Below are 13,517 nucleotides of genomic sequence, written 5' to 3'. Positions count from 1 at the left end.
ACAGGATTAGCCCGGAAGAGTGCTCATCAATGGCGCCTCCTCAGACTGGGGAGAGGTAACTGGTGGGGTGCCACCGGGCTCAGTCCTGGGCCCAGCACTCTCTGACATTTTTATTAATCATTCAGATAAAGAAGTGCATAGAATGATGATCAGATTTGCAGATGACACAAAACTGGGCAGGATAGCTAATACCCTGGAAGAAGGAAAGAAGATTCAAGGTGATCTTGACAGGTTGGCGTTCTCAGCTGAAAACAGAATGAAATTCAGTAGGGACACATGCCAAATTCTGCACCTAGGGATAAAAAGCCATGTGTATCATTACAAAATGGGGAATACTTGGCTCAACAATACTGCAAGTGAGAAGGATCTTTGAATTGTTGTAGATCACAAGCTGAATATGCACCAACAATGTGATGTGGCTGCAAAAAGGGCAAATGCTATTTTAGGCTGCATTAATAGAAGTATCACTTCCAAATCAAATGAAGTACTATTTCCTCTTCACTGAGCACTGATTAGGCTTCATCTGGAGTACTGAGACAGTTCTGAGCACTACAACTGAAGAAAGATGCAGGCAAGCTGGAAAAGGTTCAGAGGAGGGCAACAAGGATGATCATGGGACTGAAAGCAAGACCCCATGAGAAGAGCTTGAAAGAACTGGGCATGTTTTGCCTTGAGAAGAGAAGACTGAGGGCTATCACAAAGAGGAAGGACAGGGTTGCTTCTCAATCATCCTAGAGTGCAGAACATGGAATAACGGGCTCAAGTAACAGGAAGCCAGATTCCAGGAAAAATTTCCTGAGTGGTAGAACAGTGCAACAATGAAATCAATTACCCAGGGAGCTTGTGGGCTCTCCCACACTAAAGGCATTCAAGATGCAACTGGGCAGCCATCTGAGAGCAGTGGTTTAACTTGGAGTCCTGCACTAACCAGGGGATTGGACCTGATGGCCTTCTGGCCCCTTCCCACTCTATTATTCTGACACTCTGACTCTTCCACATCTTTGGCAGAGTTGATGTGAAGCTGAACTTCAGTAGGGCAATCCTCTATTTGAAAGGCTACGAGAGGACACTCCTATGTTTGTTGAGACCACATCTGAGTATTTCTATTTAACTTAATACTAAATATTTCTAATTTTACATATGCTCCTATAAATCAGCATATGAAAAATGCAAATATGTGGTATCCTTTGACCTCTTTTCTTAATGAAGCATTTCTTCTTTTATGGCAATTAATAAGTGGCCACCCTAATACTGTTAAAACTCTCCTTAATCATGGACCCTAAATCTGTTGGAATCAAGCTCTGAACCATGAAATCCCCTGAGGGCAATGTTCTCACAGGGGGTGTGAGACACCTGCTCCAGGGATGGAGGAGATCCCTGGTGAAGACTGAGCCTTCCTTCTAAGTGGCTAAATATCCTCCCTGCCATATTGCAAACTTCAGTGCCCATCCTCTGGAGGGAACTGGATTGAAGAAAGTTGCTCTACAGTGGGTGTAACCACTCCCTTCCTACCACCAAATACACCAAATATGAAGCCGTGGGGTAGGGAGGACACTGCTGTAGCTTAAAATCTTCCCCCCCCCACTTGGCACCTTCCCTTCAATTTCCTACCCTTGAATATTTCCTTTCTTTCAGGGCCTATTCTGATAGCAAAGCATATGGTACCATCTCTTTCTCCTTGCAGCTAAACTTCCTAGGGCAAAGCATACCTAGTGAAGGAAGAAGAGGGAAATAGCTAGCAATGCAGTATGGCTGTTGTCTGGGGGCAGCTCCCTTGAATGCTTGAATGCTCAACAGCACATTTTTGGGTAACTGCATTAGGGACAACTTTAGTGGCTAAAAGTCTGAGGATTAACTAAAAACCAGATGCAGCCTAGGGCTTTCCAAACCTGTGCTTTTTAGAGATCTGACTGAGGGGGCTGCCTCAGCACATGTGCTCAGCTTGTGAATGGAAGAATCTATTGTATGCCTTTTAAAACAGAACTGCGCTAGATGAAAATCCTACATTTGCGGCAACACACACACACCCTTTCACTGTGCATTCATGCACTCATTTGTCATCCTTGGAAGGGCATCTACCATTTTGAAATCCTGCTGTGTGATATTTGGATAAGCTGGTAAGTTTCGGTTAGCACCCGCCGTGCATGCGTTATCCAATAGCAGTGAAATTGCTGTCCGCTTCCTGGGGTGACCATATGTCCCAATGTTAAAGACACACAAGACAGTGTTAAGGATTGCAGAAAAACCAAATTATAACCAGTGCCTTCAAACAATAACCCTCTCTAGTGACCAATATGCATTCTGTTCTCCTTTCCTTGCTTTGTGCTGCTTAAAATTAAAGGATGGAGCTGAGCAGTTTGCTCAGAACTTGGATAAGTTGTCTACAAATGAACGGGCCCTCTGCCAAGTAAGGGGATCTCGCACATGGTAAAGGAAAAACATTGTTCACAAAAATAGTTTTGCTTTTCATTGCCAAAGGAAATCAAATTGTAATCAAGGGCTGAGAATGGACTGAAGTCATACAAGGCTGGCTTGCCTCAATTTTTGGCAGCCTTACACGTTCCCAGGAATATTAAATATAATTCACGTTCGCAGACAGGAGAGGTTTTATTGGCTTAGAATTTTGTTTTAAATAACACTTAAGTGAGCCACTGATAAGGTAGCTGGAGATGGAGGCACAGATTTTGTTTGCAAAACCAAGCCAAATCCCCCCACCAGCTGTTTTTATCATACATGCCACCCTAGCTTATCTGCATTTTCTTGAATCTAAGCCCCAATGACTTTAATGAGCCTTATTTTCAGATGAACTGCAGTATTACAATGACTTTGCACTGGTGTAAGGACAAAAGGTTCAGGCCGTACAGTTACAGGAAGCTGTAAACAAGGCAGATGAGGAGACACAGAGAGAAGGATATGGGCAGAACAAATCCTGCTGTGAGGGGCCATAAGCAGCTCTCCTTTCAAGGCCAACAAATCTGTCCTCCAGAAGAGTGGGAGGGGTGGGCCCAGTGGGAACAGAGGGGTTGCCTCACTCTGTCCAGCAATACAGCCTTTCCTGAGTGTACCAGCTATTCAAGTGTTACCTAAGAGCTGGGGAGATGCAAATTAAAATCTCCATCCTGCCATGATGTTCACTGGCTGACGTTGGGCCACTCACTCTCTCTCCACTGCTTACCTGCAACATAGGGTTGTTATGAGGATAAAATGGCCACGGGATGCTTGTGCGAAGGAAAGCCACGTTTGTCACCTTGAACTAATTCGAGCTCATGAACTCTATGCTGCATACTGGCCACATTTTTATTTTTATTAATTGCATTTCTAACGCAATGCACAATAGCCAAAGCTCTCTAGGGGATGGAAGTATGATGCACCTTTTGGTAGCTAGTAACATTGCAAGAATGACAACATGAGGATTTTTGCTTAAAAGATGGGCTTGAAACATTAGGAAAATGACTCCAAACACAAGAAGCAACTTCAGTGCATACATAGCGTTAAGCAAAGAAATGATCCATTACAGCTACTAACCTTCTCTTCTCCCAAAGAGTTCAGAGTGAGGCCTCAGCACTGAAAATTATCCTGTTTAATTTCAAGTTTGCTTGCATGCAAATTTCCCCAGGCAGTTTCTTATCTGGGTCAGTTTGAAGGTCAGAACTGCTGAGCTTCTGGCCCATGGAGACTTTGACTCACTCTCTGCACCCTCTCCTTGCAGAGCCCCAAGCCTGAAGGCTCCACTGGCTTGGGAAGGGGGCAGAAAGTGGGATCCCCTAGTTATCGCCAGCCACAGGCCAAAGATAACACGGGGATTCCCCATTTGCAGCACATCAGAAGAGGCAAACCAGGAGGGGGTGACGCTAGTGGCATTCAGCCCCTGATATCAGCACTGCTTAGCTGCATCCACAAATGCCAGCTGGCCTACGGATCTGGCCAATTGCAACTTGTTCCCCCTTCTTGCTTTAGAATATTCTTAGGTGAAACCCTGATTTAATATTCAGGCAGAGCTGTGGGTGGGTGGACAAAGAACACCCTGATTACATCCATTGCAGAAAAGCTTCCTACATAAAAACAAGCAATCAAAGCTTTCCCGCCTCGCCCCCCCACCCCATGAATAAAGAAATGCATTCGTCCTGCCCTTCCAGTACATGGAGACGATGTCATAGGAAACAATGCTGCTTACCGTTTACTCTCCTTGTCAGTTGATCCATTTAACTCTGCCCAGGGATCCTGCGAATATATGGGAGCCCCCGCCATCCACTTTGTTTACTTCCACTCCTGCTGTGAGATCTCCATCTGGCTCCAAAGTGCGTAAGTCTCTCCCACAAACTTTCGCCAATTTAAGAGACTGTCCCATGGAAATCCAACAGCTTCATTTATTACTGTGACAGGGCAGATGGCAATGAGATTTTAAGAGACTGTAATGCTAGTAGTGGAAGAGTTGCACCATTTGTGGCTCATTGATGGATTTTAGTGCCTAGTTTTCTGGGGTGGGGGGAGATTCTGACACAGGCAATTACACTTTGAGCCATCAGCACTTAGTGATGCATCAGAAGTCTGATGTTTTCAGAAGAATGTTGTCACCAAATAGCCTTTCCTTGGGAGGGAAAATGTGGAATGTTAATGGAAATTTCAGGCAGATGTTTGGTAAAAGTTATGAATGAATAATTTTCTAATCGCTTGAATCACTGGAGTATTTCTGTTCTTGTTAACTTAAATCCATTAGTGAAAATGTATTATGTAAAATGTAATATCTGCTCACTCTCAATGCATGGCTTGAATTCTACCATTGCCCTATAAATAAATGTAAGTTGCACGTGCTTCAAATCAAAGTGCACCTCATCAGGATGATTAAAAAGAACATAGTCTCCCAAGATGACATTTTTCTGTGAGAAATATCATGAGGCAATTCAACATGCATTCAGTTAAAATGTGAAGGCCTAACTTTAGACTCTCCTACTGTTCAAGCTTCAAAAACAAGCTAAAAACTTTTTATCCAGATTGTTCCCAAGGCCTACATGTGAAAGAGCATTGTACATAGAATGGAAGATCACATAAGCTCCATTCATGCATTGCAGCAAGTGGTGCAACTCACCATGAAGGCTGGGACAGGCTGCACCCAACAGCCTGGCTTCCAACGTCGTGCCATACTGTAGCACTGCCCTTCCTGGGGCATGGCTGGCCACTGTGTGAACAGAATGCTGGATGAGATAAACCAGCAGGGCTCTTCTTGTGTTTTATGATCTTACAGGCATCCACATATACCCCTGTGGCAGGAAGCCTTGGCACAGACTGGTGTACTCATGATGGCTTCCATGTAATTCCAAATCCTGCACAATTTGGGTTCCTACACCCAGCACAGCTGTAGGGATGAAGTCCTTCTGCTGCAGGTGGACACCCCTGCAGGCAGAACTACTATCCCATCTCCCTTAGAGTTTCACCACTTACTACACATAAGGGAAGAAATAGGAAGTTCCTATGATAAGAAGGAAAAAGAAGCGAATGAAATCCAATCCTAAATTACTTGTGCGCACAGTATCATTTAGCATGAAAGGTGTTTCCACAGGAACTTCCCCAAACAGCCCCTTCTTCACCGTGTGTTATTTTCTTAGTTGTTGGGTGCTTCCAGACAGAGGGCTCATAGCATTATTAAGTAAAATACATTGTGCAGCCATTCAGCTTCTCTTTTCTTAACAAATGTTACGAGAAAGGAAAAACACAGATGAAAGAGTGGGAAAACATGGAGGAATTACAAATGGAAGATGACCATGTCTGGAACCCTCCACCACCCCGTAGGAAAATGTTGTGAGGCAGGACCATTGCACCAAAAAATCCTTGGTTGAAAGCACCCATTACAAACAGGCAGTCTGCAGCAGTTTGTCTTTGTAACAATTGTTGCTTGACACCGCTTTCTGCCAATGAAATGCGGAGTCTGACCAAGCAATGCAATCCTTCCTTATGTGTCACACTTACATTGAGGACCAATGTAGAACACAGCCCTACCCAGAGAAAATTCTCCGTCTGTCCATCTACTGGTACTGTACCACCAGCAGTGTACCATTTATTCAAGTCGCCCCTGGTGGCTGCCTCTGATTCTTTTCCAATTCTTTCTCTTCCTTATTGATTTATGGCCCATTGACTAGTATCTGTGGGTGGCTCAAAACATCTGGGCTGCAGCCCTTCCCTGCATGTCCTACACTCTCTATCTACACAACAGAGCAAAGATAAAAAAACAACAGAGCAGTGTCCAAAGACTTTAAAAATCAGTGACAGAATAATGGAACTCTTTAACATGCACAGTCATCACTCACTCAATTAATTCCCTCTAGCCTTGTGAAAGAAGGTATGGGAGAGCTCACAGGCCTTATTCTCCAGGCTCTTGGGCAGGTGCGGTGGCGGAAACTTGCATGGGATTTTACATCATGTTGCATTCCACTAATTTGATTCAGGTAATGCTAATTTCCCAGTGGCTCACAGGCCTTTCACAATCAGCTGCAAGTTTTCCAGGCTCCAGCTTGGTGAACTTGCAAAGCTACATATATTTCACCCAACAAACACAAGGGAAGTAGAGGGGAGCTTAGTAGGAAGAAGTTGGAGGAATTAGCTAGTTTGACACACCCTACTATCTCATCCTAAATGCTTTTATTTGCAAGCAAGTCTCACAGATTTTTATGATAACTTACAAACTTACAGTTATAAATGACCATGGGGGCCAATTGGTTGCATAGCAATGCAGCAATATCTATACATGTGTGTGTGTGTACTTAAATATGCTTAGCAGTTGTGCCCTAGAGTAGCAACAGAACAATCACTTTTTAAAGTCTTGCAGACCATTTTAGTCATCCCATTGAAAGAAATCAACTCTTTCTTACAATATATTTTCCGAGTTATAAAATAATGATCTCAGTAGTACAGAGCATATGACTGAGCTGTAGAGTTGGAAGCTCCCTGTCATTTCTGTACTTATTGTTACACTTAGTGTTGGAACCTATTGATTGTTAAGTAATTACAGAGCTCTGTTTCTCCCATTCTTTTAGAAAGCAAGCAACCCCTTCCAGTCTAACAATATGAGAAGAGTTTCACATATTTGAGTGTGTGTGGAACACAGGAAGTGGGAGTTACACTTCCTGTTTCATGCCTTTTCTGACATTAACATTTTAGCAGTGCAATACACATAGAAAAGGAAAGCCCATTGTATTCTGTGGGACTTTATCTCACGAAAGTATAAAGAATTTATGCTTGCTTTTATAATTGATAATTGCTTTTCCCCATCCCTCTTTTTTATTGTCCTTAAACTCCAGGCTGCATTTGCAAGAGAAAAAAACACTCTTTCCAAACCTGTACAGTGAGTTAATTGGTTGGCAAGAAGGACTATTTCTTAAAAGCTGCCAGCCACCAAATTGTTAAGATGAAACCTTTCTGTGCTAGCTGGAGTATCTTCAGCTGTACTCCTACGTAAACCACATTGTGGTAACTTAAATCAGGGATGGGCAGCTTGTTGTGGCCCTCCAGATGTTTTGGCCTACAACTTGTATCAGCCCTATCCAGTTGATCCTAGTCTGTGATGGAGACTCGTGTGAGTTCTGTGCTGAAGCATCTGGAGGGCCACAACCCATGAAAGATTTCTCTTGCCCAAATTGCAGTGCTGAGATCCTATCTGATGCTAATGTTTGTACTGAGCTCCTATGGAATCTGGTAACAAAATCATCCTAGCTACTGGTACCACCGGAAGGTGTAGCATTAGGGCAGGATTAAGGATGCCCCACCCAAGCTGTGCTCATCCATCAAGAACAGGTTACATCCTCACCCTACCACTCAAGTTGCTGATCCTTAGCACCTCAGTCTTGGCAGGATTCTCATAATTTACTCATCTTCAACCAGCTGATAGTTGTACCATGACATGAAACCAAATGATGCCAGCAGGAGATTGTAGCAAGAGAGAGCTAGTTATTTATTTAATAATTGACCAGGTGAAAGATTAGAAGGTCCCTAGGGGGGAGTGAGAACCCCAAGGGATCTTTATCAACTTCTGTGCTGGACCATGCTTTTATTACAATGGGGACCTGGAACAAAATGTTCAGGATGCTGGTTAGCCTGCCGTGCCCTTTCCTGAGATATTTAATTCCATTTTCTCCAGTTCTACATCCTCCTCCCAACAGTTACTCAGCATTCCATGCTCACTGAGAATATTCAGTACTTGTTATACTGTTTCTGATGCCTATTCTACTTCAGAAGGATTTTCCACCTGAAGATTTTTGTTGCATTTCTGCCGACTTGGCGGTTAATTCAGGCTTGCTGATACCTCCTCCTTGTGTCAGAATGGTGCCATTTAGATAATGATTTTGCTTTTAGTGTATATTATGAAAGCATTTTAAGATTATGGCAGCTTTCTGGTGAACATAATACATACTGAATGTACAACATAACCTGAACCGTCTCATTATGAAGGTCCTGTGTGATAGCGCAATTTTGCAAACTTTTATCATACCACCAGTGTTCATATTTGAATAATTAATATCATTTTACAGCCCTAACAAGGTGGTCCTGATTTTCCTGATAAAAACAAATGTGACATTTAATTTTAGTGTTAATTGAATAATAAAATATAAACACTATTAATATACACACTGCTTTAGGTCTGAGAAGAAAACAGAGCTCTAGGCCATTAAAGCATTAATTCTAAACTAATGTTTAGAAAGGCATGAATCCCTGAAGAATTCATATATCACTGATGGTGGGAATTTGCACACATAATGCTATGGGCTCTAGAAGTCTTCTTTGACTAGAGTGTGTTTATTTATTTTAGTTTATGCTTTAATTTATCCTAACAGTAGGATACATTAAAGCATCCCCTCCCCCACCACAATTTCTCCTGAAGGAAAAGGGCTCTATCTGAATCAAATTGCCCTTCACCCTTCTTACCTCCCAAGCCTTTGTCAGAAATTCCTTTCTTAAAGAAGTGCTGCTTATCTAGTTCTTCTTTGAAGCCAGTTCAAAGGCGAGAGAGAAGGAAGTTCCTCTTTTAGGCCCAGCTAGCTCCCATTTGCAAGCTATATGCACTTACTGTGGACTGGAATAATGGCCCTCAACCTAGTGAGTGTGAAGCTTTTGGGTCCGGGTGTTTCTATCTTTCGAGTGACATTTAGTTAAGCATCTCCTGATGTTCAAAGTCACAGATATAATTCAACTTCATTTTGTTTAACTAAGGAGGGCCTTGTTTGACAGGATGCCTAGCGCTTATCAGTTCTTACAAGGAGGTGCTGAGTACCTGATGTCCAGGAGTCAAACAAAAGGTGAAGTATTTGCAGAAGGAGAAACATCAAGATATTTATAATCAGGGCATGGAAGAGTCCAAACAATATGCTTTCCCCCACTGCAATCCCAGGAGAAAAATTGTGTTTTTAAATGATCAAGAACTTCAGTGTATAGCTAAGGAAAATGTGAAGCATCTTCTGAAATGTTAATAAACACACTTTCATGGGGTAGAGGTCCAAGGCTCCACCCAACACAATGACCAGCAGGATCCTCCAACACAGTCGGAGTGGCTTATCACCTTTGGAAGCAAGCTACTGTACACCCATGAAAGCATGAAAAGTCATGTCTCCATTTCATGGAGCTTACAGTCAAGGAGCGGGAGAATGGGGAAGTTAATGATAACCAAGTTAGGGATGGACAAATCTGTCAGCTTCCCTTTCTTCTGTGTTCAAGTGTTCAAAGTCTTAAATGTTTCCCATCCCAAATATGAAGGCTTGCTCCTGTCTGGGTACATTATTCTCAAAATCAAGCTGAAACAAAATTCTCACCCATCTGCATTGGCCAGATTCCAAAGGTGCAGCAATTCCCAGTGTGTAGAGGAGCATATTTATTTATTTATTTTATTCAATTTATATCCTGCCCTTTTCCTACAAAGGGCTCAAGGCAGCTTACATCATTCTCCTCCTCCATCTTTTCCCCACAACAACAACCCTGTGAGGTAGGTTTGGCTGAGAGTCTGTGACTGGCCCAAGGTCACCCCGTTGGCTCCATGGCTGAGCGGGGACTAGAACCCAGATTGTCTGAGTCCCAGTCCCAGGCTCTTAACCACCACACCACACTGGCTCTCAACATTGTCTCTGTTCGACACAAAACCATTAAAGATGAGCTGGCAGTCAGGAAGAAAAGTGCTAACAACTAGCGTCTGTCACTCTTCAGTTTGCGGACTTCCTCTCATGCTCAGCCCTTGCTTAGGAAGTGAGCAAAGCTGAAAGGAAGTCCATGAATGTTGTGCAATTGTCAACCTTACTCTGCATCACACGCAACACAAAGGCTGAAGATCATGGGCGTTTGTGCAGGCTCAGGTCCTGTGCAGTGTGCTCACCAGGAAGTTAGACTCATGGCTGCAGGGAAGTGGCGCAGAGTATAGGGAGCTGAGCCCAGCAAATCCGGCAAATTCCCACCCCAAAAATGGATTCCTCATGCACTCCTTGTGACAACACTAATTCAGTACTGACATAGCTGGATAAAAGGGGATTCAAACACAGACTTTTAAGAGCCAAGCCATGTACCTGAATTCCTCCTGTCACTTTTGGTTTATCTTCCTTACTTTTCCATTCTGAGAATGAGCAATTTGCAACACTGAACTGAAACAAAATTCTTCTCCAGCCATTATCCAAATTATGAATGCCAGCAAATGCAGCTACCTGTAGATTGACTTCATCCTACTTGCTCATCCTTTACAAGCAAGAAGCCAGGAAAGGCTTTGCTTTCCAATATGACCCGTAGAGCCTGAAGTGCCTGATCCTGCCTGATTTTGGAAGCTAAGCAGGCTCATGCCTGGTTAGAACCTGGGTGGGTGACTTGAGTGTATGATTCTGTGATTATTGTGGTAAACTGCCCAGAGAGCTTTGACTACAGGCAGTATAGAAATGTTTTAATAATAAGAATGTCTGTGCTGCTACTGCAACATGTGCTAGTCTGCACATAATTCTTCCATCTGGGCTCGAAAAGCTTCCATGTCAATGCCGCTATGTGGATGTATACCACGGACAAATTCGGAAGTAATTTCACTTTGTTAAATGAAACTTCTGAATTGTTTTGAGTGTCCCACTTGTCTGTAAGCAAGCCCATGTCTATAAATGTTGATCTGAAAAAACCCAGTGGGAATCATCACAAAACAGCCAGGACATAAATATCAATTGTCGAATGTAATTTTGCAGTGCAGTGCTATATATACTTACTCAGATATGCACCTTATTTGTATCAGATCTTAATAAAATACATTTCAGTTTTATGAAAACTGCCTAATGTATGTCTGTTACCTCAGGGACTTTGCAGTGATCAGACAGACAACTAAAAGGTGCAAATAATTTTTATATCACAATGTCCCTTTTAAAAGCTAATATCTGGAATATCACTGAAGGGGCAATACCCAGAGTCCACCCAACTTCCTAATGGTTCTCTTTGCTGTAGATGCAGTGGGTAGGTTTTGAAATGTGCTCAAACATGTCCAGGAATGGCTGAAGCTCTCTCTGGATCCCTCCACTGGATTTGTGAGGCTTCCAAATTGCCAGCACTGTGCTTAGCTTCTTGAAATGTGTGTGACTGTAAGAATAGGACAGATCCTGGCAATCCATCATATGAAGAAAGAAAGAAAAAGGCAGGAGTTCAAAGTTCTGATTATGAGCAAAGAGAAACCAAGCAATGGCTGGGATAAGGAGAAAGACAGACATTCAGCCAGCCTGTTGCAGCCAAGCTTGCATCTACAAAGAGGGAGACACTCACCCCAGGACAAACTCTACCATTCAGCAGAAGGAAGCATCTGGGAGAAAAGTTACAGGGTAGAAAATTTGTCAAGTGTTAGGTTCAGTACTATATTTTTGCCATTTAGACTTTCTGTGCCAGGCTTCAACTATGAAGGGCTTCGAGCACCATTCTGCTTGGAGCAGTGTGCTAAAGAGCCCCAGAAAAGCAACACTAAACATTGCATGAACTTGTTGTAATTACAGGTCAAGCATCTTTAATCTGACTGAGAATACACAGGTGAAAACAATCAGAAGTCAAGGCTGCCTTGAACCGTGGAGAATGGCTTGGTTTGGAGTGGTTCTGCACTCACATTTTCAGGCAGGTCTCGTATTTCTCTGGTCTGGGACTTAGCACGGGGCCAAAACGACAATCAGCACCAGGCGGTCTCATGAAAGGCGCCCTCACCAACTGTCTGCAGGTCTGTATGCAAATATTGGCGTCCACTAGAGTGTGTGCCTGGCTAAGCGTTGCCAAGTCCCAGCATCAGAGCCCCGAAGGAAACCATGGTAACATGGCTGCAAGCCCTCCCTGATTAAACTTTCAAGAGGAAACAAGGTGGAATATAAACGCTATGTAATAGTAATAAAAACAATAAGGAACTGACGGAACGAATCCATTTAACATGCATTCTGGGCATCTAAAAATAATCCCCAATTAAAATGTTGCTTACATTAAACAGAAGTTCACACAAATCTGCACAAAGCAAGCATCTTCTTCACTTTCATGGAGGAAGGCATTCCTCTTCTAACATGGTACAGGTGGGGGGAAAGCCAAAATAAAAGCCTGAGAAGCATGCCCAGCAATGCGCAGTGATGCATCCATGCTGTGGTGCAATTGTCATGGGTAGCTACAGAACTTAAGCAAAAACAAATTTCTCCTCTTCCCAAACCTTTGGTACTTTTATTTTGCATGCAAAAGGGTAGCAAAGTGCAGCTATCTAGTGTACCTAGTCCTGCCAAGTTCATCTCCTCTATTGACTTGTATGGGAAAATGACCACACTGTGGAAGAAAGAGCTAAATCGAGCCTGTTGGTCTGAGGATTATTGAGATTGACCATTTGTTTGAATATGCTGGAAGGAATGCTTCCTGTTTCTCTGTAGAATGTCTCATCATCACCATGCAAGAATAGATCACCAGTATATCAGTATGTGGTTTGTTTGTTTACCCTCTCAAACTGCAATTAATTAGAAAGGTTTTTAAGTGCACCAGTTTATATATTGTGGTTACTGAAGCAAGGCTGTAAAAGAGCTGATGTAACATGATGGCTAACTGTGTAAGGTGTTCCTACTTTGGATCTTACCTGAGCCATAACTTCAGTAAAAAGCTGTAGCCAAAGCTCAACCACACAATTCCAGTTTCCTTGCCCACAAATCCCAGTATGCAGATATGATTATTTGCAGTCTTTACAAGGCTGTTGCCATGATTTCTGAAATGATAAAAAATCATGATAGATGCCAGGAAAAAAAGGCTACAATTTCTAAATATAGTTCTTGTTGTTAGTCGCGAAGTCGTGTCAGACCCATCGCAACCCCATGGACAACATTCCTCCAGGCCTTCCTGTCCTCCACCATCCCCCGGAGTCCACTTAAGTTCACACCAACTGCTTCAGTGACTACATACAGCCACGTCATCCTCTGCCGTCCCCTTCTTCTTTTGCCCTCAATTGTTCCCAGCATTAGGCTCTTCTCCAGGGAGTCCTTCCTTCTCATTAGGTGGCCAAAGTATTTGAGTTTCATCTTCAGCAT

Source organism: Varanus komodoensis, unplaced genomic scaffold (assembly GCF_004798865.1).
Source record: "Varanus komodoensis strain SLA01 unplaced genomic scaffold, ASM479886v1 scaffold2, whole genome shotgun sequence".
Taxonomy (NCBI): Eukaryota; Metazoa; Chordata; class Lepidosauria; order Squamata; family Varanidae; genus Varanus; species Varanus komodoensis.
Note: the sequence above shows the minus strand (reverse complement) of the source record.